This window comes from Macrotis lagotis, chromosome 4, assembly GCF_037893015.1.
Source record: "Macrotis lagotis isolate mMagLag1 chromosome 4, bilby.v1.9.chrom.fasta, whole genome shotgun sequence".
Lineage (NCBI taxonomy): Eukaryota > Metazoa > Chordata > Mammalia > Peramelemorphia > Peramelidae > Macrotis > Macrotis lagotis.
In genome coordinates, this window is record NC_133661.1 from 251,569,346 (window position 1) to 251,591,884 (window position 22,539).

Consider the following 22,539-nt stretch of genomic DNA (forward strand, 5'->3'; position numbering starts at 1 on the left):
GGCGCCTCCGGCCGACTCTCGCGCTGGACTCCGCCGGAGCACTTGCCTAGTGAAAGGAAACATTATTTTCCCCAAAACTTTGTGACTTCCTGGTTCTCTGATTTCCCCATTGGCCTTGCTCGATGGCCCTTAACTGGAGAAGTTGGGGGGCGGGTGCATCCGTCAGGCAGCAAGGCCTCAGGCTGGCAAGAAGGATTTATATATATACAAGTTGCTGTGAGCGGGGCTGAGGGGGCAGACAGACGGCGATCGGGGCTTCCACAATATTCACTGGGCCCTGGATAGATTTTGCACGACAGTGACGCTGGTGGTGCCTGGTTTCCCTCCTACAGCTGAATCAGTACTACCTTTGGGATCTTTTCTGTAGAGGGGAAAGGGAGGAAAAGAAAGCATTGCAGTTGTGAAGACCCTCCATCGGGGCTAGGAGGTAGGGGCGGAGAATAGACCAACCCAAACAAGTCTCATTATTTGCCGTCCACCCTAGTGGCCGCCAGAGGTGGTAAAAGGTGGCTCTTTAGAAGTGGTAGTGCAGATGTAGGTCATAATGATAAGAGCCAGTATTTAAATAGCTCTTAAAGGTTTGCAATGCACTTTACACATAGTATCCTCGCATTAAACCTGGGAGGTAGAAATTTATCCCGATTTTACAAATGAAGGCACTGAAGTAGTTGAGTTTGACTTGTGCCGGTCACAGCTATTTGAGGTCATATTTGAACTCAGGTCTTCTGACTCCAGGTCCAGCTTTATCCCTCATGTCAGTTAGTTGCCTTCATCTTAAATGTGGTCTTTCTTTTCACATGCTGTTGGGAGCTTTAGATTTCCCCTGTTAAAATATCTTAAGATAAAAAGATTGAACAGTTAGTTGCAGGTTCGTTTTCCTGCCTTCTATGAGCAGTGAAGAAAACATAAGTAAAAATGAAATTGCATGAATAATAAATGATCAACCCAATTTAATGTTAACATACAGAGGCTATGCTACATTCCCTAGTATGATTGAGATCTAGGCCACCCAGGCTTTTTCTTTATTGGAATCAGTGGTTTCCCCTCCCCCCCCAAATCCCTGGAGGATTTTGGACCACTTGACATCTAAATGCCCCAAGTCTCAGCTTTAGTCATGGAAAGGGCAAATGCAGACTACTACTCCCCTCCAATTTCTACAAACCTTGCATACCATGACCTCTACTTCCAGAGCAAGGGAAGGGGGGCTTTCTGAGATGCCTTACTAGAACACAGTAGGAGGCAATTTAACTTTTAAACAGAGGATTTAAAAATAACTCCAGCATTTGGTGCTGTGGGCTGCTGCTTTTAATAAATGCAGGAGAAAGACAACATGCTTCATTCAGATTAAGGAGAAGTTTCTCAGAGCCTCTGGACTCTTGCATAGGTTGCTAGTGAAAGATGCAGCTAGTCAGTACTGGCTAGGCAAGTCTGCCTTGAGACCCATTATATACAGGGGTACAGAAGCTCCCTTGGAACAGACAGCTAGTTCAGGGACTTTCTGTCTGAATGTCCAGACTACTTCCAGGTCATTTAGTAGCAGATGGATAGGCAAGATGGGGGCCTTCAAGACTTTGGGACAAAAGGCATTAGCCCTGAGCAGAACAAGTCCCTATATAACTTCTTGATCCTGTGAGCTTTTCCTTCCCCCCGCTCATAGGATCACATAATCATAGACTGTCAAGTTGAAAGAGACCCTAGAAATAAGCTAGTACAGCCCTTTAATTTTTCAGATGAGGAAACTGAGTCCTACAAAAACTTCCAAGTTAGTCAATGTAGAGCTAGTAATATGACTTTGGTTTTCTCTATCCTCAGTACCTTTTTTTTTTCCTACTCCAACAAGGTAACCCCCTCTCAGTGGAATGTGGTGTGCAGTGCTTGGGCAAATAAAAATATACCTATATCCCAGAAAGATCTTCTCAGTGACTTTAGTCAAGCTAGATGCCCCTGTTTCTGGAATTTGCCCTTTTCCTTCACTCTCAGAAAGATACCAATTCACTCCCACCTTTTCATCCTTTCGGACTTTGCTCAAGTGCAGCCCCCCTTCGTGATCTCTCAGCCAAAAGTAATTTATTTCAAATATTGTGTGCTTCCTAGGTTCTGTCAAAGCATTTTTATTTGTATTTTTGGTCTATTTATCACATTTGACTTTGCATTGTACTTATTTGCATACTCTTATCTGTTGCATGATGTTGAAAGTTGCTTGCTTAGATAAGTATGATGCCATGGAATGTGTATTGACTTTGAATTAAGAGGACAAATTTCACTTTTGATATTTACTACCTGTGAGTCCTTGGTCAAGTCACTTAGAAAAAATCTGTAGACTGATGGTTGGTATATGGCCTCTGATGTTACTTACAGTTCTAAGATTATTTTACTTTAGGCTCCTTTGAGTGGAGGATGAGAGTCATTTGTATTCAGAGCACCTAGACATATTGTTCTTTTATGTAGCAGGTGTTTAATAAATGCTTGAATTGTGGTTATACTACCAGATTGAGTGGATGGACATTGGTTGCATTCAATTTAAGGCCACACTGACCTAATCATACATTTGTCAGCTTGTTGAAAACAACAAGGAAGGAATATCTAGAGGACAAAAATATGGCCAACATTTATGTAGTACTTTAAGATTTGAAAAGTGGTTTACAATCATAGCCCTGTGAGTGAGAGGGCCATCATTATCATTCCATTTTACAGAAGAGGAAAATGAAACTGATGGGTTAAATGGCTTGAGTGACTTTTGAGACCAGCTTGTGTCTGAATCAGGGTTTGAACTTAGGAATGTGCCACTTATGTGAATAAAAGAGTAACATATGGGACAGTGAATTAAGAGAAAGTTGCTTTGAAGAGGGTTGATGAATAGGAGCTGAAAAATGTAAAAAACTTATAGAAAAGCAGATCCCATTCTGGATCTCTTCCAGTTCTAAAACCCATATCTTACAACTAGAGCTCCTAAGACAAAGGGAAAGATCTGAAAGGAAGAGATTTGGGAGGGAGGTTCAGGGGTTGGAATATATTAAATTTTGGAATTATTTGGATTTAAATTAAATTTGGAATATATTAAAATTTAAAGACTAGATTTTGTGAGCCAATCATTGATCATAGAATTTCAGAATTAAAAGTAATCCCAACTATTATCTAAACCTATCAGTACCTGAAAGGAACCTACCTGACACATGGGATATCCAGCCTTTTCTTGAAAAAGACTGGAGGAACCTATCACCTTTTGAGGAAGACCATTCTTGTATTTGTGGATAGCACTAATCTACTCTTGGTAGCCTAAAATTGCTTCTTTACATCTCTCACATTGTACTTTACTCAAGTCAGATCCCATTTCTATCCCTTGTAACATTGCTGTTGACTCCCAATTCCTACCCTTTTTTAAAAGTTAAGCATCTTTAGTTCCTTCAACCAAGTCTCATATGACCTGGACTTAAGGCCATGGTCATCATGTACATGTTTTTGGAATATCATTGTGGTGTGAGTGGGCCAGTTTCCAGGGAACAATAATAATAGACATTTTTATAACATGTGCCAAGAACTTACCTCATATGATCCTCAGAACAGCTCTCAAAGTTGGTTTGTATTATTATCCCCCTTTTACAGATGAGGAAATCAGGGCAAACAGGTAAAGTGATTCGCCTGGGATCCTAGTAAATATTTGAGATTACATTTGAACTCAGGTTTTCCTGACTCCAGCCCAGTTTCTTTGATTGTCTAGGGAAGACAGAGCCCCCACCCCACCCCCGCTTGTCTACCTCAGAGTTAGATTTGACCTAACTTGAAGATGATTGATTCCTGATCATGGATTTAGGGCTGGAAGGAATCCTTTGAGCCCATTGAGTTCATCATCTTCATTTTACAGATGATGAAGTTGGGACCCAAAGAAGCAAGTAACTTGATCATAATACTTAAGAATTAAATACCAAAGCTGAGATTCAATTCAAAACCAATGCTCTTTCCACTGTGCCTTAGTACTTGCCTCAGAGCTGTCTGAAGCAGCAGAGTGAAGGGGCCATTGAGCAAGGGTGCCACTAATTTAGAAGTGCCTTTTGATGACATAGCTAGGACTGAATTTAGGATCAGACCCAAGCTTCCTGAGCTATTGGGGCTTCTTGGGGAGAGGGGCTCTGAAGACTTGCCTTGACTTTTTGTTTGGGGGTACATTAGGATTTTGGCTTCAAGTGAATTAAATGGATTGTTGTGTACTAAAACTCTGGCCAGTGGGGGTGTGATGAGGCAATGAACATCTTGGAACCATGAACTCTTATTAAAGTCATCTGCATCTGAGGTAACATGCAGCTGGAGAAGGTGAACTTTTTGTATACAGAACTTTTTGTACAAATGAACTTTTAACATTTGAGTCCTTACTCAACAAAGATGTATCATATGCTAGGTTGAGGGGGACAAAAATGAAAATGAGACAATTTCTGCCCTACAGAAGCTTATATTCTGAATGGGAAGAAGAGGGGAGAAAGTTGCATCAAGTCAACAGGTAAATAATATTTACAAGGCAATACAGAACAATTTCTGGCGGGGGGAAAAAGCTGCTTATGGGGAGTGGATCAGAAAAGGCAGTTAAAAGAGGAATTATGCTAGGTAGAGGGGAAATGAGAAAAAGGGAATTAGAATTTACATAACATCACTGTGTGTCAGACATATTGCTAAGCACTTTACAAATATCTCATTTGATGGAGATGAGAGGTAGTGATGAAAAGAGAATTCTTTCTAGACATGGAGTGGCCCACCTCTGCAAGCATAGAGGAAAGAAGGTTATGTATGGAGAACAGCTCTCATGTCAGCTGAACTGGAGCGGGGCATGAAGGTCACTTTATTTTTTTTTATTTTTTATTTTTTAAAGTTTTTTAGTTTTTGCAAGGCAATGAGGTTAAGTGGCTTGCCCAAGGCCACACAGCTAGGTCATTATTAAGTGTCTGAGGCTGGATTTGAACCCAGGTACTCCTGACTCCAGGGCTGGTGATTTATCCACTGCTCCACCTAGCCACCCCGAAGGTCACTTTAAATGATAAATCTAGAAGATTTTTTTATTTTTTATTTTATCCTAAAAGTAATAGGCAGCTCCTGATGATTTTTGAATAGGGGAGTGATTTGGTCTAATCTGAGTTTGGCACCTGTGAGGGTAGCTAGGTGACACAGTGAATAAAAACACTGATCTTGAAGTCAGGCAGGCTTGAGTTCAAATTTGACCTCAAACATGCTGGACCAAGTCACTTAGCATTTATTGCCTCTCTCTTGCCAAAATTTTTTTTGACTTCTCTCTGATTAGGAGGGGACAGAGAAATCTTCCTGATGGTAGCCAGTAACTAGAAGTAAAACTTCCTCTACTTTGATATCTTGATAATCCGGTGCAGTGGATGGGGCACCAACTTTGGGGTCAGGAGGACAAGAATTTGAATCTGGCCTTGACTCTTATTAGCTACATCACCTTAGGCAAGTCGCTTAACCCTGATTGCCTCACATCCAGAATCTTCTCCACACATCCTGATTCATATCTGGTCACTGGACCTAGATGACTCTGGAGGAGAAAGGATCCTGCTCACTCAAATCCAGTTCATGCGCTTGTCATAGCACCACCTCCCTGTTGTCATGTTCTTTGAAAAATGAAGGACAAATCTTAGCAAAAGACTGGACTCTCCAACCTCAAACCTTTGCTAAGCATTACTGGCACAGACTGGTTTCAGATCCCACCTTTTGATATTTATTAGTAGTTTGCCCATGATCAGCAAGCCTCTAAGTTTCAGTTTTCTTATGTGTAAAATGGGAATAATAATAATACCTGTAATGAAAGGAAACATATAGTGAGGAGAGAGCATACCTCAGAATCAGGAAAATTCAACCTCAATTCAAGTACACCTTCCAGTCACATTGATGTGTCCCTGGACAGGGTAACCTCAGGCATCCCAATTTCTCATTACTTCTTTAAGACTATAAATGGCAGAAAAGGGTTAGTTAATCTGTTTTGTTAGTCATTGAGAGTTGCTTTCTGTACTGATGATACTAGTCTAGTCAAAAAGTAAGTGACCTCAGCAATTACAGAAAGTGTTTAGTTTATAGGAGGGTTGTGTCTTAAATAAAATAACATTTGTAAAGTGACCTTTGGGTGTCATTTAGGGAAGCTAGATGGTGCAGTAGATAGAGCACTGGTCTTGGAATTAGGAGAATGGGAGTTCAAAATCCAGCCTCTGACACGTAGTAGCTGTGTGACCTTGGGCAAGTCACTTAACTGATTGCCTCACATTCCGGATCATCTCCAGTTGTCTGATTCATATCTAGAATCTGGATCCAGATGGCTCTGGAGGAAAAAGTGAGGCTGGGGACTTAGCATAGTACCCCCTTCACTCAGTTCCAATGCAAATGCTTGTCATGGCATCACCTCCCTAATGTCTTGGTCTTCTTCAAAAATGAAGGACAAACATTATGATTAATATTTTATTGTTATTATTATTATTATTATACTCTGAGCCTATATGGTAGGACTTAATGACCTCAGATGTTTCAAGAGGCAATTCCCCAATGAATATTTTTTCTTTCCTCTCTCTTAATTATTTCCTACTTAGCCTCTGTATGTTCAGGCATATTCCACTTTTGCATTTTTTTGGGGGGGGTATTTCAGTAATGATATTGGAATGGTTTACCATTTTCTTCTCTGGTTCATTTTACTGATGAAGAAACTGAGGCCAGTAGGGTTAAGTGACTTGCCCAGGATCACATAGTGTCTGACGATGAATATGAACTTGTGTGTTCTGACTTCAGACCTAGCATTCTCTAATCAATATAGAGCTTATATATGTGTGTGTGTGTGTGTGTGTGTGTGTGTGTGTGTGTTTTCTCTCTCCCCACCCCCATTAGATTGTGAGCACCTTGAGTAAAGGACCTTTCTTTGACCTTCTTTTGTATTCTCAGTTCTTAGCACTGTTCTAGATATATAATAGATTTTTAATGATTAATGACTGATTGAATGCATTTAGCACCTTTTTCTCCCTCTAATTTTGTATCATTCCCTGGGTCTGATAGGTATATCTGTCTACCTGAAATGAACTTTCTACCAATTTCCAACTCCTCTAGTTCTTGACTGTGCTTGTTTCCGGTATAGGAAGGAAATTCTATTTGTGTGCTAGCCTCCTGATGAGGTACTGGAACCTTTTGGGGCTGTCTGAGTGATTATTCCTGGGTGATTAAAATTAAATAGGTCATTTCAAATCTGTGGTCTTTAAAGTCTTGTGGGCCTGGAACTTACTGTCATCTAACCTCTTGGGAATGTAAGCTGCTTGAGGATAAAGACTGTTTCTATTTGGCTTAGTATTCCCAGTGCCATTTAATAGGCTTAACCAATATTTATCAGTTATCTGGAAATGGAATCTTTTTGGCATCTCCCACTATCTCCAGGTCCTAATTTTTAGCTGATGTTGAGACCCTAGGGGTCTCAGACATTCTCTATCCTGGTGCCATTGGGCCAGGACTGGAAAAATGGGGCCTTTGAGTGACATCAGGTTGTATTTGCTGGCTCAGATCCTAGAACACACCCAAGCTTTGCATTCATCGAATGAAGTGTCATTTGGGAGGGTCCATCAGGATGTTTAGATTGATAAACTCCCTCAAATTCTCCCTTCTTTTGACTCCACTTAATGCCATTAAACTCTGGAGGGTGAATTCTGAGCAGATTCGATTGGGGGGGTGGTGAAGGATGAGACTGAAGCTTCAAAAAGGGTTTCAAGCTTTCTCTTAAACAAACAAAAAATGAGGGAAGCTACATTACATAAGAAAATTACCACAGTTTGGAAACCATCTGGGTTTAGTTGTGTGTGTGTGTGTGTGTGTGTGTGTGTGTGTGTGTGTATTGTGTGTGTATTTTCCCTGGGTTTCTTTCTTCCCATTGACATGTGATTGGGTGTCTTTGTGTGTGCCCAGTCTTGGCTGGGCTTGTAAAAATGATCTCCAAGGGGAGAACAGGGGCCATTTTCCCAGTGACTGGTTAAAAACTTCTCCCCAAATATGTCTTGCTATCAGTAAGCAGCCTGTCTTCCTGGAACATTGCAGGTTGGCTAAGGTGCTCTCTGTCCTCTTCTCCTTTCCCCTTTGGCCTCAGGGACTTTGGTGATCACATTTTTTCCAGGCTGTTTCTCTGTTCCTTTCTGTTTTGGCTGGAGTTTGGGGCCAGAATTGAGGTCGGGGGAGGGGGTGGCATTAGTCCAGACCTTGGCTCTGAGGGGAAGCACAGGCCCATATTAAGCCAAAACGGGGTTTTCCCTGGATACTGCTCTTCCTCCTCCCAAGATATGGTGGAAAATGAGATCTCTGGTGGGAGAAAATTAACAACTAAAATTGGCTTTCCTTCAAGGCAAGTCAACAAGCATTTATTAAGTCCCAAAAATGTGCCAGGCACTGGGTACTCACATTCTAATGAGGGAGACAGTTTGCAAATGATTATGTTTAAACAAGTTGTATACTAGATAAATTAGAGATAGTCAAAAGAGAGAAGATATTAGCATTAAGGGGAATTGGAAAGCTTTTTCTGTAGCATTTCAGCTGAGACCTGAAGGAAGCCAATGCAGCACTGGTGTGCTAGAGTTGATTGTTAAATAATTTGTGTGATCATTTACACTCTAGAAAAAAGGGATCTTTGTTTATTTAGGTCTTGATTTATTGTTTTGTTAGTTGTTTTGGCCTGAGAAAGTCTTGGAGAAATATTAATTATGCAGATAAAACATAAAAGTGTGTCATCCATATATTTTTTCAGGGGGCAGCTAGGTGGTGCAGTGGGTAGTACCGGCCCTGGAGTCAGGAGGACCTCAGTTCAAATATGGCTTCAGATACTTAATAATTGCCTAGCTGTGTGACCTTGGGCAAGTCACTTAACCTTATTGCCTTAAAAACAAAACAAAAACACATTTTTTTTTCAGAGAGCCTGTTGTTAGACATTTACCAGCATACCCACACCACCCCTTTCGCTGCTGTGAAACTGTGGGGGAAAGAGTTCTAAAGTTGAGAGAGGATCCCACTTATTTTGAAAAAAGTATCCCTGATACTCTCTGTCATCACACATCTTCTATTTGCTTATTGGTTTAAGTGTTTTCCTTCCACCATTCTCCCCATAACATTTAAGTGTTTTCTAGGAACATTTGAGGACATTCACCCTGTTGTTTTACTTATTCTGGCCTGTGAGTTCACTTGTTTGAGGGAAATTCCAGTGTGGAGACTTCTTCTAGTGAGGCCTCCAAGTTTTGCACATAGTAGGTATTGCAATCTTGTTGTATTTAATTTAATTTCAATTTCCTGCTGTATCTAACTGTGTTCCAAAAACCTGACCCAGTCCTCAGCTGCTCCAGTCTGTGTTATAGTGTATTCAACCTTTTGCAGCAAGACTTTGCAATCCTACTTATTGCTTTGCAATCCTTCCTCCTTTGCAGCTCTTGCCTGTCTTTTGGGATTCTTAACCCTCTCTGCTGGTGCACAACTTCCATTTGGAATATACTCCCCCAGGCCCTTAGATCATGTTATATAATGTTAAAATTTTCTACGGGTCCAATCCCCTCATTTTACAAATGAAGAAGTCAAGGCTCAGAAGCAACTGCCCCTAGCCATTTTGGTTAATGATGGCAGAGCTGGAGCCTGTGGGAATGGGAGAGTACCCTCCCCCCAACAACTGCTTTGAAGTCTCAGCTCCCAAAGAGGTAACTAGAGATTTGCTGTAAGTCTCCTTTTCCTCATATGACAGGGTCTAGAGGAAATCTGTCTGGAAACCCTGGATTCTGGGTATATGGTCATATCATAACTGGGCTTTTTAAAATTTTCTACATTTATCTGTATTTGTTAATGGTGAGAAAGGAGGCACCACAAGTCAAGTGAAAACAGAAGTGCTGTGTTCCATTTTCCACCCCGAGAGCCCCTTTACAATGCTAGGTACAGGTTGGGGAGGGAAGTAAGGAGTGGGGGGGAGGGCCTTTTACTCTGCTTCAGGCCTCTTCTTCTATCCCAGTGGTAATTCCTTGCACAGTTGAAAATAAATGTCCCACTCTCTGTTGCTAGCAACTGCCTTTCCCTGTTGGCTCCTGACAGAAGAGGTGCCAAAAATAACTAGCTGTGCTCTTATAATTAGCAGGACATTAAGCTCACCCCACTACATTTTGGGTAGACTCCCAATGAGTCTGTCATCCAGAGCCCCACTTCTTTATGTCCAGTGTTTTTCCATCTTCTAGCAATGGTTTATTTCGTTAAAAAGATTACATTTTCCTTCCCACTCTTTGCTGAACTCTCCTCTGTAGTCATGGGCTCTGATCCCTCCCCCACTCATCTGGGGACTGGGCAGCTGAGGGAAGTGGGGGAATCACTTTTCCTCTCTGCAGAATTTCCATAGTCTTATTTCTGGAATATTTCCCAGGCTAGGAAATCTTTCCTTGGCAAAACTGTGAAGTTCCTTCATTAGTTTATTCATTCAACAAACATTTGAGAGTTCCTCTCCCTTCTCCACCTTCAATTATGAAGAGGAATAAGACATGGTCTATGCCCTTAAGGAACAAGGGGCAATCTATATGTATGCTGGGTAAGAAAGAAATGCACACACAAATAGGAAAGTCTGGTGCAGTGAAAAGGAACCTTGTTTGGTAGTCAAAGGCCCTGGATTTAATTCCTGTCTTTACCTTTTATTTTCTGTGTGATCTTCCTTAATTTCATCACTAAATGCAGTCACTGGATGATTTTTGTAAGGTCCTTTACAACTCAAATCCGTGTTCTGACACAAAACAGAGTTTACTAGTGGATACAAAATGCTACTGGTGATCCAAAGTAAAGAGTTTATTTTTGCCTGGATCCGAAGTAAAGAGTTTATTTTAACCTGGATCCGAAGTAAAGAATTTATTTTTGCCTGGGGGGAGGTCAAGGACCCCATTCTGGAGAAGGGCTTTTGAGCTGGACTTTGAAGAATGGGTAGGATTTCAAAAGGCACATAAGTAGGGAGAGGACTTTTGGGGTGATTTGTACTAAGGCAAAGTTTTCTGGGGGCACCCTCCCTATTTTCCTTTCAGGATTTCTTATTTGCCCAGAGGTCCTTATTATACTGTCCTCAGGTTGCCTTAGGTCCCCTCCAGACTGCTTTGTTTTGGATCAGTTTCCTCCTTTTTCCTCTCCTTCCATTACAAAAAAGTATTCATGATATTAAGGCTTCAGTGACTGATAACAAGATTCATGTGTTGCTTTTCCTAAGGGACTTTGAATTAGTTGGGATAATACTTTACTCCCAAGAATCTTAAATAGTGTGGCATTTATTACAATCTGTGACAGGGCCTGAAGTCAACATCTCTCAAAATTCAAAATTAGTGATACAGGGATACTTTGAATGTCTCTGTTAAGAACTCTGAAATCGATTATTCATCATGGGAGATATTGGCACAGAACTGGCCAGCATGGCATGTCCTCATCAGAGAGAGTGCTGTGCTCTGTGAAAAGCAAAAATGGAAAGCAGCTTAAAGGAAATGTGAGATCTGTAAATTTAGAGAACCCACCTCAGGTTGAACCATGGACGATTTGTGCCCAACCTATGGTAGAGCATTCTGAGATCATATTGGTCTGATCATCCAGTCATATACACTGTAATTTATCTCTAACATAGCATTGTTATTTTGATCTTATTCTATAATGTAGGGAAGAACCAACTAACCATTTAGCATTTGCACTTACATAGCATCTAAGGCAAGTTTATCCAAAGAATTAGAATTGCTCAGACTTTAAGGACAAAGTTGCAATTAATTGCTCAGGGCTATAGTACTAGTGAAGTGGCTAGCCTGACTAGGACCACAACTACTGATTGCTAAAGTATTGAATTCCACCTCAGGTTTGTTGGGTAGGTTCTATGCTTAGCCCTTTACAGAATATTTGGTTAGATCCTCACAAAGAACCCTGAGAAGCATAAGGTTGGATCTGATTTAGATCTTACTATCTATCCCCAAAGCTTCTCTTCCCCCACCCCCAACATTTTCCCAACCTCTACAACCCAACTGTTGCTAGAAAGTTTAGACCATGGCAAAATATGTAACCCTTGGTTCTAAAATTTTTTCTCCTTTAGGTTGTAGAAATTTTAGGGCCCTAGGGTCCAATTGTCTGACCTGGCCCCTGCCAAGGAAGCCTTATTATTATTAGCTTGTATTCCAGGTTTGGATTATTTGTGAAGATCCATTGCCAAAGACCTCTGGGTGTATTTCAGGAACATTAAAGAATAAATCAACAGGAAAAAGAAGGGAAAGAGCCCTGCAGCTGAAGTCTCAAAAGTAAAAGAAACTCAAAGAATTTGTATTCATTTGTGCTGGGAGTGATTTAGGTTTACAGTCCCCACCCCTTCACCTGGTAGATGTGGATGAGCTCCCTAGGCTCACAATCTTCTGTAGCCTAACTATGGCCAATTCATCTAGAAGACTTTTGTTGAGAATGAGGGTGAAATGAAGTTATACATACTTGGCCAACCAGGCTAGTTTTCTGGTCTTCTCTTCCTTAGGGGGAAGTAGGTTACTGCTGGTCCATCCCCTCAACTTAAAACAGGTCAACCTTTAGGCCACAAGGCAAAAAGTAATGAGTTGAAAGTCCTACCACCTTCCTTCCCACGTTTCCCGTTCCTCCTCCAGGAATTTTTCTTCAGGTGTGTTGATCAGACATCCCTTCTCTCTGAGGAAGTATTTCTAGAGCAGTAAACTAATCATTCTGGACTTAGTTTGGCTTCCACTCCCACTTGTTGCTGGATGGCCAGGCTCCAACTTCAGTGACTCAGTTTCCTTAGCTGCACAAATAGACTTATGTTAGAATTCTTTGAACTCTTTGAAACTGGAGAACCTGGATATAATTGTTTTGATCAATCAGCAAACATTTATTAAGGATTATAATGAACCAGGCTGTTATAAACTCTGGGAATAGAAAGAAAGGACAATACAGCTCCTGCCCTAAAGGAGCTTACATTCCAGTGAAAAGTTCCATGAACAGATTATGGAGGGATGGGGGGGGGGGAGATCTGTGAATTTAGAGGAGAAAATCTTTTCTTTGGAATCCTATTACTTTATTTTGCATAGTCAAAAATATTCTGAGAGGGGATGCATAAGTTTCAGCAGTCTGTGAGAGACAAAAAAAGTTGATTCCTGTTCATTCCCATGGAAGAAAAAATATCTGACAAGGTATACTAGGTAGAAACAAGGTATCTTGTTTTCAGTAAAGGTCTCTTGAAAGTTAAATGTGAGATGAATTTTTGAGGAGGTCAGGGAAATTTAAGAGGCAAGAGTTGATGATGAAGAATATTCTAGACATCCAAAACAGCCCTCCAGCTGGGAAATTAAATGGCCACTCTTAAATGAATGTGACAGTGAACAGGATTCACTGACTCAAAAGTTGGAGAGTGTCCTTCTGAATCCTAGCTTTGCAGGGATGGGAAGTAAAATTGAGTGGCAGAGATTGGAACAAGTGTATGCTGAGAGTGACTTTGGATGTATCACTTGTTCTTCTCCAGGCCTCAGTTTCCTCATCTGTACAATTAGTTGTTCACTTGTGTCTGACCTTTCACGATCCTATTGAGGTTTTCTTGGCAAAGATATTGGAGTGGTTTGCTGTTTCCTTCTTCTGTAGTTTTCCCTTCTGAGTTTTGAAGAAACTTAAACAGGGTTAAGTGACTTACCCAGGGACACACAGGAAGATATCTTCCTGATTCCAAGTCTGCACTCTATTTGCTATGCCATTTCTCTGCCCCTACAACTAGGTAGATGGACTAAGTAATCACCAAGCTCCTTTCCAGTTTCATGATGCTGTAATCCTAAGCAACATCAAGATTTTTTTTTTCTACATGTGAGAGATCATCAGAAAGTATGCTCAGCAGGAAAGTCAAATTAAAACAGGGGTTCTTCACTCTTTTTTGTGTCATAAACCTTTCTTCCTGTCTTGTGAATCCCATGAACTCTTTCTCAGAAAAATGATTTAAATGAATAAAATACACAGGATTACAAAGGAGACCAATTAAATTGATGTAGTTATTGAAAAAATTTTTTGTTATGTTATTGACCCTATGGTAAGAACCTTTGTTTTATTCAAAATGTCTGGCTATAAGTAAGTTTGATATAGTTTCAACTTGCCTCTTAAACTTTTTAATATTATAACCTTCTTTGGGAGTCTGTTGAAATCTATAGATATTTTCACAGAATAATGTTAAATGCATAAAATAAGATCCATAGGATTCCTAGTTAGCATTATAAATAATTATGTTGAAATAAAATTATCAAAAAGTTTTAAGTTCTCAGATCTCAAGTTAAAAACTTTATTTTTACTTATATTTATTTCAGTCAACAAAAATATTTTCCCTGTCATGCTTCACCTCACCCCAAAATTGAGATAGAAAAAACAAAATCCTTGTTATAAACATGTGTAATTAGGCAAATCAATTTCCCTTAGTGTCCATGTCCTAAGGACACAGGCAGCTTTATAGTATGGGTCCTCTGAAAACTGATTGGTCATTCCATTGAATCAAAGTTCCCAAGTCTTCTGCAGTTTGTCTTTTCAATATTGTCACTATATAAATCTTTCTTCTAATTCTGGTCACCTAACTCTACCTCTCTTCAAATAAGTCTTCTCAGGTTTCTCTAAAACCATACCCTTTACCATTTCTTATACTACTGTAGTTACTCCATCATCTTTATATACCATGACTTAATCAGTGATTTCCCCAGTTGATAAGACCCTTCTTCATTTTCAAGTTCTATACTATTACAAAAAAAATCTGCTTTAAATATTTTTTAATATGTCCTTAGAATTAGTTTTGCTTTGGAATACTCTCCTTTAACCTAACCCATTTGACCTGGTTTTTATAGGTCTTGTTTTGTAGAGTCATTAACTGTTCATTGATCCTCTAATTTCAGGGATTTTGTTGCATGGGAAATATTTTGTACCTACTATGCCAAACTGTTTAATTTCCTTTCCAATTCTTTCTTAGCTCTCATTTCTTTTTTGATTTTTTTCCTCTAGCACTCTCATTTCATTCACTTAAAAAAATTGTTTGGCCCTATTAAAAAAACTTGCTTGTCTCTTCCAAGTTCTAGTTGAACATGTGCCCAGGCAGTGTTTTTCTTTGAGGCTTTGCTTACCGACACATCTGTTTTAGAATCATTCTGTTCTTTTGGATCTCGGTCACCATGATAGCTCTTTAGGGTGGCATTCTTTTTCATTTGTTCATTCTTCCAGTCTATTTTCTGACTTTGGACTTTATTATAGAGCCAGAATCTGCTTATTTCTTTAGGGAATATCTGAGCTGCCCCTGTTGCTGCTTTCTTGGACTATTGAGAGTTGGGATATTCCAGGATTTCAGGGTCAATTCAAGATATGCAAAACTTTCAGTGATCTTAATTCAGTGTTTGATCCTGAGAAAATATAATTTCTACCTTCTTGGTCTAAGGTCTTGGATTTGGATCTGAGCAAAACAGCTCCAGGCTTTTTATTGCAGACCTTTTTTTTATCATGAATATTGGATTTCCACAGTGGCTGCTGTACTCAGTCAGTTCTGCAGGTTCACAAAGAAAACACTGAAGACTCTTCCTTAGTTTAGAGTAGGTAAATTCAATCTGTGGTGGCTGAGCAATCCATTCATGCAGTCTGCCAATGGTGCAATCCTTAACTTACAGGGACAGGGATTAAATTTTTTGTAAGGTCTGTGTGGTCTCACAGATTCATTGAAGGGCATCTTGAAAATATTCTTTACATTATTACAACTTCTATCAAATCAGATGTAGATGCACTGGTATAGAAAAAGCAGACTTTAAAGTGTTCACATTAAAAAACGACATGTTCTTAATTTTGTTTAAAAGGTAAATGTTTTGGGGCAGCTAAGGTGGCACAGCAGATAGAGCACTGGCCCTGGATTCAGGAGGACCTGAATTCAAATCCAGCTCGGACATTTAATAATTACCTAGCTGTGTGACCTTGGGCAAATCACTTTAGCCCCATTGCCTTGTTAAAAAATAAAACAGTAAATGTTTTGTTGTACTCATTGTTTTTTATTATACTTTATTACATTATAGTAATATGGGTTACATTATTGTAATTAATAAACATTACATTCTATATGTGACCCTAGACAAGTTTTGTTTTGGGTAATGAGGCCCAGAAGAATTAAAAAGCTGGGCACCATGGTTTAGGACTGATTATTCTGTTGTAGGCTTTAGCGTGATTTAGAAGCTGGAATCTGATCTTGTTCTGCTCCTGGGTTCAGAACCATACAGTTGCTGCTTATTCTTTGGAATTTACTCCTTGCTTAATATTCAATCTAGGATTACATTTCCTTCTTATTAGGCATCCCTGGTTAAAGGACAAAAGAGTTACCATTTGTTACTCTTTCTTGCCCTGCTTAAGATTGGGATTCTCTTTGCTGAATTTGGAAACCAATTTTTTCTTTCATGCATAGCCTCTCCCTGCACTAGGTAGACAGACCCTTGTTTTTTATTGTCCTAGAATTCTCTTTTTCCCTGTACTGACTGGGGCTGGAAAAAAAAATGACTCAATATTATTTTTCTTCTTGGATTTCCTTATCAGGGATTTATCTGGGGCATTTTAAAAATCTGTTTAGATGTGTTAGAGGTGTGTGGGTGTAGGTGAGTTCCTGTTCTGCCATCTTGGCTCTGCCTTTAAGAACCTCTCTTCTAAAAGAAAACTATTGATAAAAGAATGAAAGATACAAAAATGACTATGGGGTTTAGAAGAGAAGGGGAAAAGAAGTAGAATGTAAACTTTTTTGAAGACAGGGACTGTTTCCATTTTGCTTTGATTCTTCCATGTACACCTTGCATACAGTAGGCATTCATGAAATGTTTGTTGAATTATGCCATTTGCATGTTGAGTAGAAATTGTATGAGTCATCATCTTGAAGAACCAGGTCAATTAAATGACCTATAACTACTCATAACCCTTTGACTTCAAAGCTCTTATGTGGCTATCTATCTTTTCTTCCCAACTCACCATACCATAGTGAGGTAGATAGTAGAGTCACACCCATTTCCCAGGTAGAGGCAGATTGGGCTCCAAACCAGGAAGCATTGAGCAAACAAGGGAGCCCACAGTCATGGAATAAATGAGTGGCAGAGCTGATACTGGTACTCTAGTACTAAGATCTCTCTGTGGCATCCCTCCTGGACCTTCCCATGTTATCTGGCTCTATCTTTCTTTTAAAAAGTGGGTATGTACAACCTTTTGTTGACATGAATGATGTTTGGAGGGAGGGTGATGTTCAAACCTGTTTCACGTGTTCCCTGAGTCCAGATAAAGTGAGTTGAGTATCTGGTCAGCTTGGTGCTGACTAGAGCAGGCAGAATTGTACAGGATACCTGCTTGTAGGAGCATTTCCATCTCATAAATCAGAAAATGTTTTTTATAAATCAAGGTTTGATTTATTGTTTTGTTAATTATCTAGACTGAAGAAAGTGATGAAGGAAATGTTAATACAAATTAAACACAGTAGTGTGTTTGGGGGGGGGGGCTAGGTACTGCAGTAGCTAGAGCACCAACCCTGGAGTCAGGAGGACCTGAGTTCAAATTTGGTCTCAGACATTTAATACTTAGCTGTGTGACCTTGGGCAAGTCACTTAATCCCTTGCAAAAAAAAGTGAGTCTTTTTGGAGGAGAGTACAATTTTTCCCCTAGATTTCTGGCTAAACATTTCACCAGCATACCCTGAGTACTAGGTATAGGAGACAAGACAAGAAATATGAATTATCCTATCAACTCAACCACAAACTACCATGTGACAGTGGAAAACCACTTTATTTCTCTGAGCCTCATCTGTAAAGCAAAGAAGTTTTATGAGATGGTCTTTTATCTCTAATGTTCTGTGTCCTTTATTTTAAGGTCTCTTATTTTCCTGTGATTCAATGACCCAGGAAGTCTGGGTTTCCTCTCAGTTTCATTCTTGATTTGCTTTATACTTTGCAAGGCACTTTCTCTCTTTGAGGATGGATTTCCTCATCTTTGAAGGAAGTGTGTTATTTTGTTTCTTTACTGACCTAACAAGGATGTCAAGAATTTTTGAAATGTGCTTTGAGATTCTTGGAGAATCACCTACCTGCCCTTAGCCTCAGTTTCCTTCTCTGTGAAATGGTGATAATAACACTGACTACACAGTTTTGTTGTGAGGATCAAATGATCTTTCTGTAAAGCACTTGAAGTGCTATTTCAAAGACTAGCTATCATTATTAAAACAGTTAAGTGACCCTGTGGGTAGAGTCTTGAACTTGTATTCAGGAGGACCTGAGATGAGACCTAACTTCATAACATCAGTTTTCTCCTTTGTAAAATGGAGGGAATAATGGCACTACTTTCCATGGTTGTTGAGAGGATTAAATTAATATTTTTTGCTTAATATGTTTTGCAAACACCAGAGATAACATATAAATGTTAGTTATATTATTAGAAAAAATATCTCATAGAATAAAAGGATTCTATGATTTAGAGCAAAGAGGGATGCTAGGGATCTATCCTCTTGTTTGAGCAATGAGAAGCTGAAACCAAGTGGAAAGATGAGATTTGAAACAAAATCTTTTTTATCCCAAATTTCATTCTTGCTTTTCCCCACTATACTATGCTGTCTATTCTCCACCTTGAATATGTATGGTATTTGTATCATTGAAGAGTTCTAAGAATATATGTTAATTCATTATAGTTGAGGATCTCTTTTGTTTTGAGCAGGGGGCTTAACTGGATGAATTCTCTCATCCCAAAGAAGATTTTAGTTTAAATCTAGCCTCAGAAATTTATCACTACATGATCCTGGGTAAGTCACTTAATTTCTACTTTTGAGGATCAAAGAACATAATATTTGTAACACATTTAGCACAGTACCTTGTAGTTAGGTTTCCCTCCCTTCCTCCATTTATGATGACCCACATGGTCATTCATGCTTGAGAAGGAGGAGTTTGTGAACCAGTTACCACGCTAAGAGCATTTGAGGTTGGGCATGATGCAGGAAGATGGCACTGCTCAATTTTTGAAACAACTTCTTGAATGGTACTTACCTTTGGTACCACTGTCTTTGACAGACTTTTGTACTAGAATGTCCTGGACCAAATAGCTCACATATCTTAATCTCTGTGTCCTAAAAGGGTGGTCTCTGAGTGTCTTCTACTTGCCTTCTGAGAGTTAGAGAATTGAATCCATCAGGGTAGAAAAAGAGACACTCGAAGGGTTTTTAGGATGGAGATGGATAACATGTTCCATATTATTGACTCCTTTGGAATCTCCAATTTATAGGTTGCTCCAAGTTTGGGTGGCAAAGTCCTTTCTGTTAAGAAGGAAGTACTTGAGGATTAAAACAATAAATTCAGTGGTACCTAGTTCTGTTGAATGTGCCTTTTTGATTCCAGTGCCTCTTTCCCCCTCCTTCCCCTCTCTCTCTCTGGTCCTCTATATTTGGTATGTCTTGGAATTAAATGTTTTCTTGCCTCTATCTCTAAAAATTCTTACCTTCCTTCAAAGTATAAAGAAATCATCATCATCATCATCATCATCATCACACCACTACTACCACATACACACACACACCATTTATTAACACTCTCTTCCTCTTGGAATTACTGTGTATGTGTTGTGTGTGTATTATATTTTCTTGTTTTTCAGTCATATCCAACTCTTCGTGATCCATTTGAGATTTTCTTGGCAAAGATATTGGAGTGTTTTGCCATTTCTTTCTTCATTGTATTTATTTAGGTATATACTTTGTGTGAAACAGAACATAACCTCCTTGAGGGAAGGGATTATTTTTACTTCTTTATCTCAAGGGTCTGGCACTCTTGTGTATAGGAATTTAATGAACATTTGGTGAGTTGAATGAAAATAATGATGATAATAATAGCTAGTATTTCCATGACTTAAATTTTGCATAGTGCTTAACAAATATTGCCTCATTAAGTGCTAGCTACTATTATCCCCATTTTTCAGATGAAGAAACTGAGACAGGAAGAGGCTAAATATCTTGCCCAGATTCATGAAGCTAGTGTTCTGAGGCAGGATTTGAGTTTCAGGTCTGTTGTTTCTCAATCCTACCTCAAATTTCGTATATTTTCCCCTGCTTCCATATATCCCTCAACTGTATTCCATTGGCAGGCACTGTAGAAGTCTCTGGATTTGAAGATAGGAGAGCTAAATATTCTTTAGTGCTGAATTTTCTACTAACAAAGATAACTGTGTGACCTTGGGTAGGTCTTTTCTTTGCAAAATGAGGATGTTAGACTTGATATTTAATCTCCTCTACAGTTCTTATATTCCACAATTTTACTGATATTTCTTCCCATAGATTTGATTTTATTTATTTTGTCAAACTCCAAACTTGTATCTTCCTCTTTGCCAAGTTTAATGAAAGAGGTTGAGGCTCTGGTTCTCCCTACTTTCTTTCCTGTTTCCTGAGTGAGATTCTGTTAACTGTTTCTGTAGACCTGGTTTCAGTAGCAGTAACAGCAGACTTGTGCTAGCTAGATTGCTGCAATGAACATTTATTGCATGTGCACATGAACATGCATGCACATTCACACATACACACACCATCCCTCTGTACCAACACCCACCACATGCTTTGCTGGTTTCCTGGGGCCTTCCTTCACAACTTGCCCCCATCTGAAAGTAAAATTTATGCCTCTGCTGGGTAGGGGGGTTGGTTTATTTCTCCTGGGGTTTAGCCCTGTGAGCTAACACCCACATAAGAAAGCACTGACTAAGGCCCCCCACTACAGTTAGCTTACTAGAGAATGTGTTTGTTTTTTATCTAGGAAGGGAGCATCTGCTCTGAACTGTGGAGCAAACATGGGTTTTTTTAAATTTTTTTATTTTATTTTAACTTGGCACATGTGTCTTGCCCTTCTCTATGGGGGTTATGGTTTTTTCCTATCTCCTAGAAGTGTTGGACACATAATAGGTTTGATAAACATTGAATGAATGAGTGACCTTTTTTTTTTCTTAGATTGGAGATGTTGTTTGTTCTTTATTCTCAAAGAGGACCAATGACATCAGGAGGATTCCATTATGGGTTGCTCCAAGGTTGGGTGGCAAAGTCCCTTCTGATAGGGGATATACATCAGAATTAAAACAGTAGGTAGATTCAGTGGTGTCCAGTCCTATCAGATCTGCCTTCTTGATTCCCCCTCCTTCCCTCTCTCTGACCCACTCTCTTCCAAATTTGGTATGAATGGGCCCTCATGTCCTGGAATTAAATGTTTTCTTGCCTCCACCTCTTAAAATCCTGCAAATGACTTGTAGGTGAATTGGATTTAAGTGAAGCAGGTCTGTGCAAAGTCACAGTCTTGTTCTCTCTCCTCCAGAACCATCTGGATCCAGTGGCAAGACAGTTCAGGACAAGTGGCAATGGCCCTAGATGTGTATAAATGGAAGAACTTAGCCTTTTTAAGCTAATATCATTCCTAGGGCTCAGTTTGTCTGAGGCAACACCCGTTCAGTGTTGAGGCAAAAGATGACTTAGTTTGCCTTCTCAAAAGAATCAGTTTGGGAGGGGAATGAAGGACAAACAACAATCTGTAAGTGGTAGCAACTGCCCCACTGGGGATCCCAATTGGCCAGTTCCCATTGGGCAATGATACTATCTCCTTCCTTCCTTTATTTCTTGCTTGCTTCCTTCCTTCCTTTCTTGGGCTAGAACTAAGGGAATTGGGAGTGTTAAACATTCCTTCCAGGACTCCTGATTTTTGTCCTCTTGGAGAGAGGCAGGCCTAGCCTTCATTTAGAATGTGAAGTCTGGACTAGTTAGACCTGGGATTCACACTCACCCAGTCAAGAAGGCCCTCGAAGAGGTTATTGTTGGGGCAAAGCCAGGGATTCAGGGGTGGAGTGAACTTCAGATAATTCTAGCATCTCCTGTGACTACTGGGAATGATGGAAATGGAGTTGCAGTGGGGATATTGAACAGAGACTTTGACACAGGTTGAGTCTCCTGAAATGGATGAGATGGGAGGTGTTAATGGTTTAAGGGCTGTCAAATGGAAAGAGAAAAATAGCCAATCCCATTAAAGCAGACCTTCCTGAGAGTAGACTTAAGCAACTCAAATCCCTTAGTACCTCCATGACTTTGTATTACAGATAACTTGGAGCTAAGCTAAGCCTGGAGAGTCACCTGGGGTTTGCCTTGTCCTTTTCCTCTTGTATATTTTCTAGTCAAAAGACAACTAGGTAGTGCAGTGGATAGGGTATTAATCTTGGAGTCATGTGATCTAGGTTCAAATTCTAAATTCTATCTCAAGACCTTTACTAACTCTTGAATTTTAGGCAAATTACTTGACTTCTTGAGCCTCATTTTCCTCATCTGCCAATAGCATCTACCTCTTAGAATTGTTGTGGGGATCAAATGAGATAACATGTAAATGTTTCACAAACCTGTATAAATGCTAGATATTATTATTATCATCAGCATTCTTTCAGTTCCAAACACTGGACCATATCTCTAATGAGACTGTGTTTAGAATCATAGGTTGATATTACATTTAATAATTATTTTAAAAAAAGAATCATAAGTTGATTTAA

The 22,539-nt window shown here is 39.6% G+C and overlaps 1 protein-coding gene across 7 annotated transcripts in view; it reads left to right on the plus strand.

Annotated features, from left to right (window-relative positions):
- MIDEAS (mitotic deacetylase associated SANT domain protein) overlaps positions 1-22,539 on the plus strand; it is a 137,598-nt gene that overhangs the window by 53,271 nt on the left and 61,788 nt on the right. For 2 of the 7 annotated variants that reach the window (XM_074235753.1, XM_074235757.1), the window contains exon 1: positions 1-22,539. This exon is cut by the window's right edge. The exons of the other annotated variants lie outside the window; for them this stretch is intronic. The gene's annotated coding sequence lies outside the window, so the exon portion shown is untranslated. 7 annotated transcript variants of the gene reach the window in all.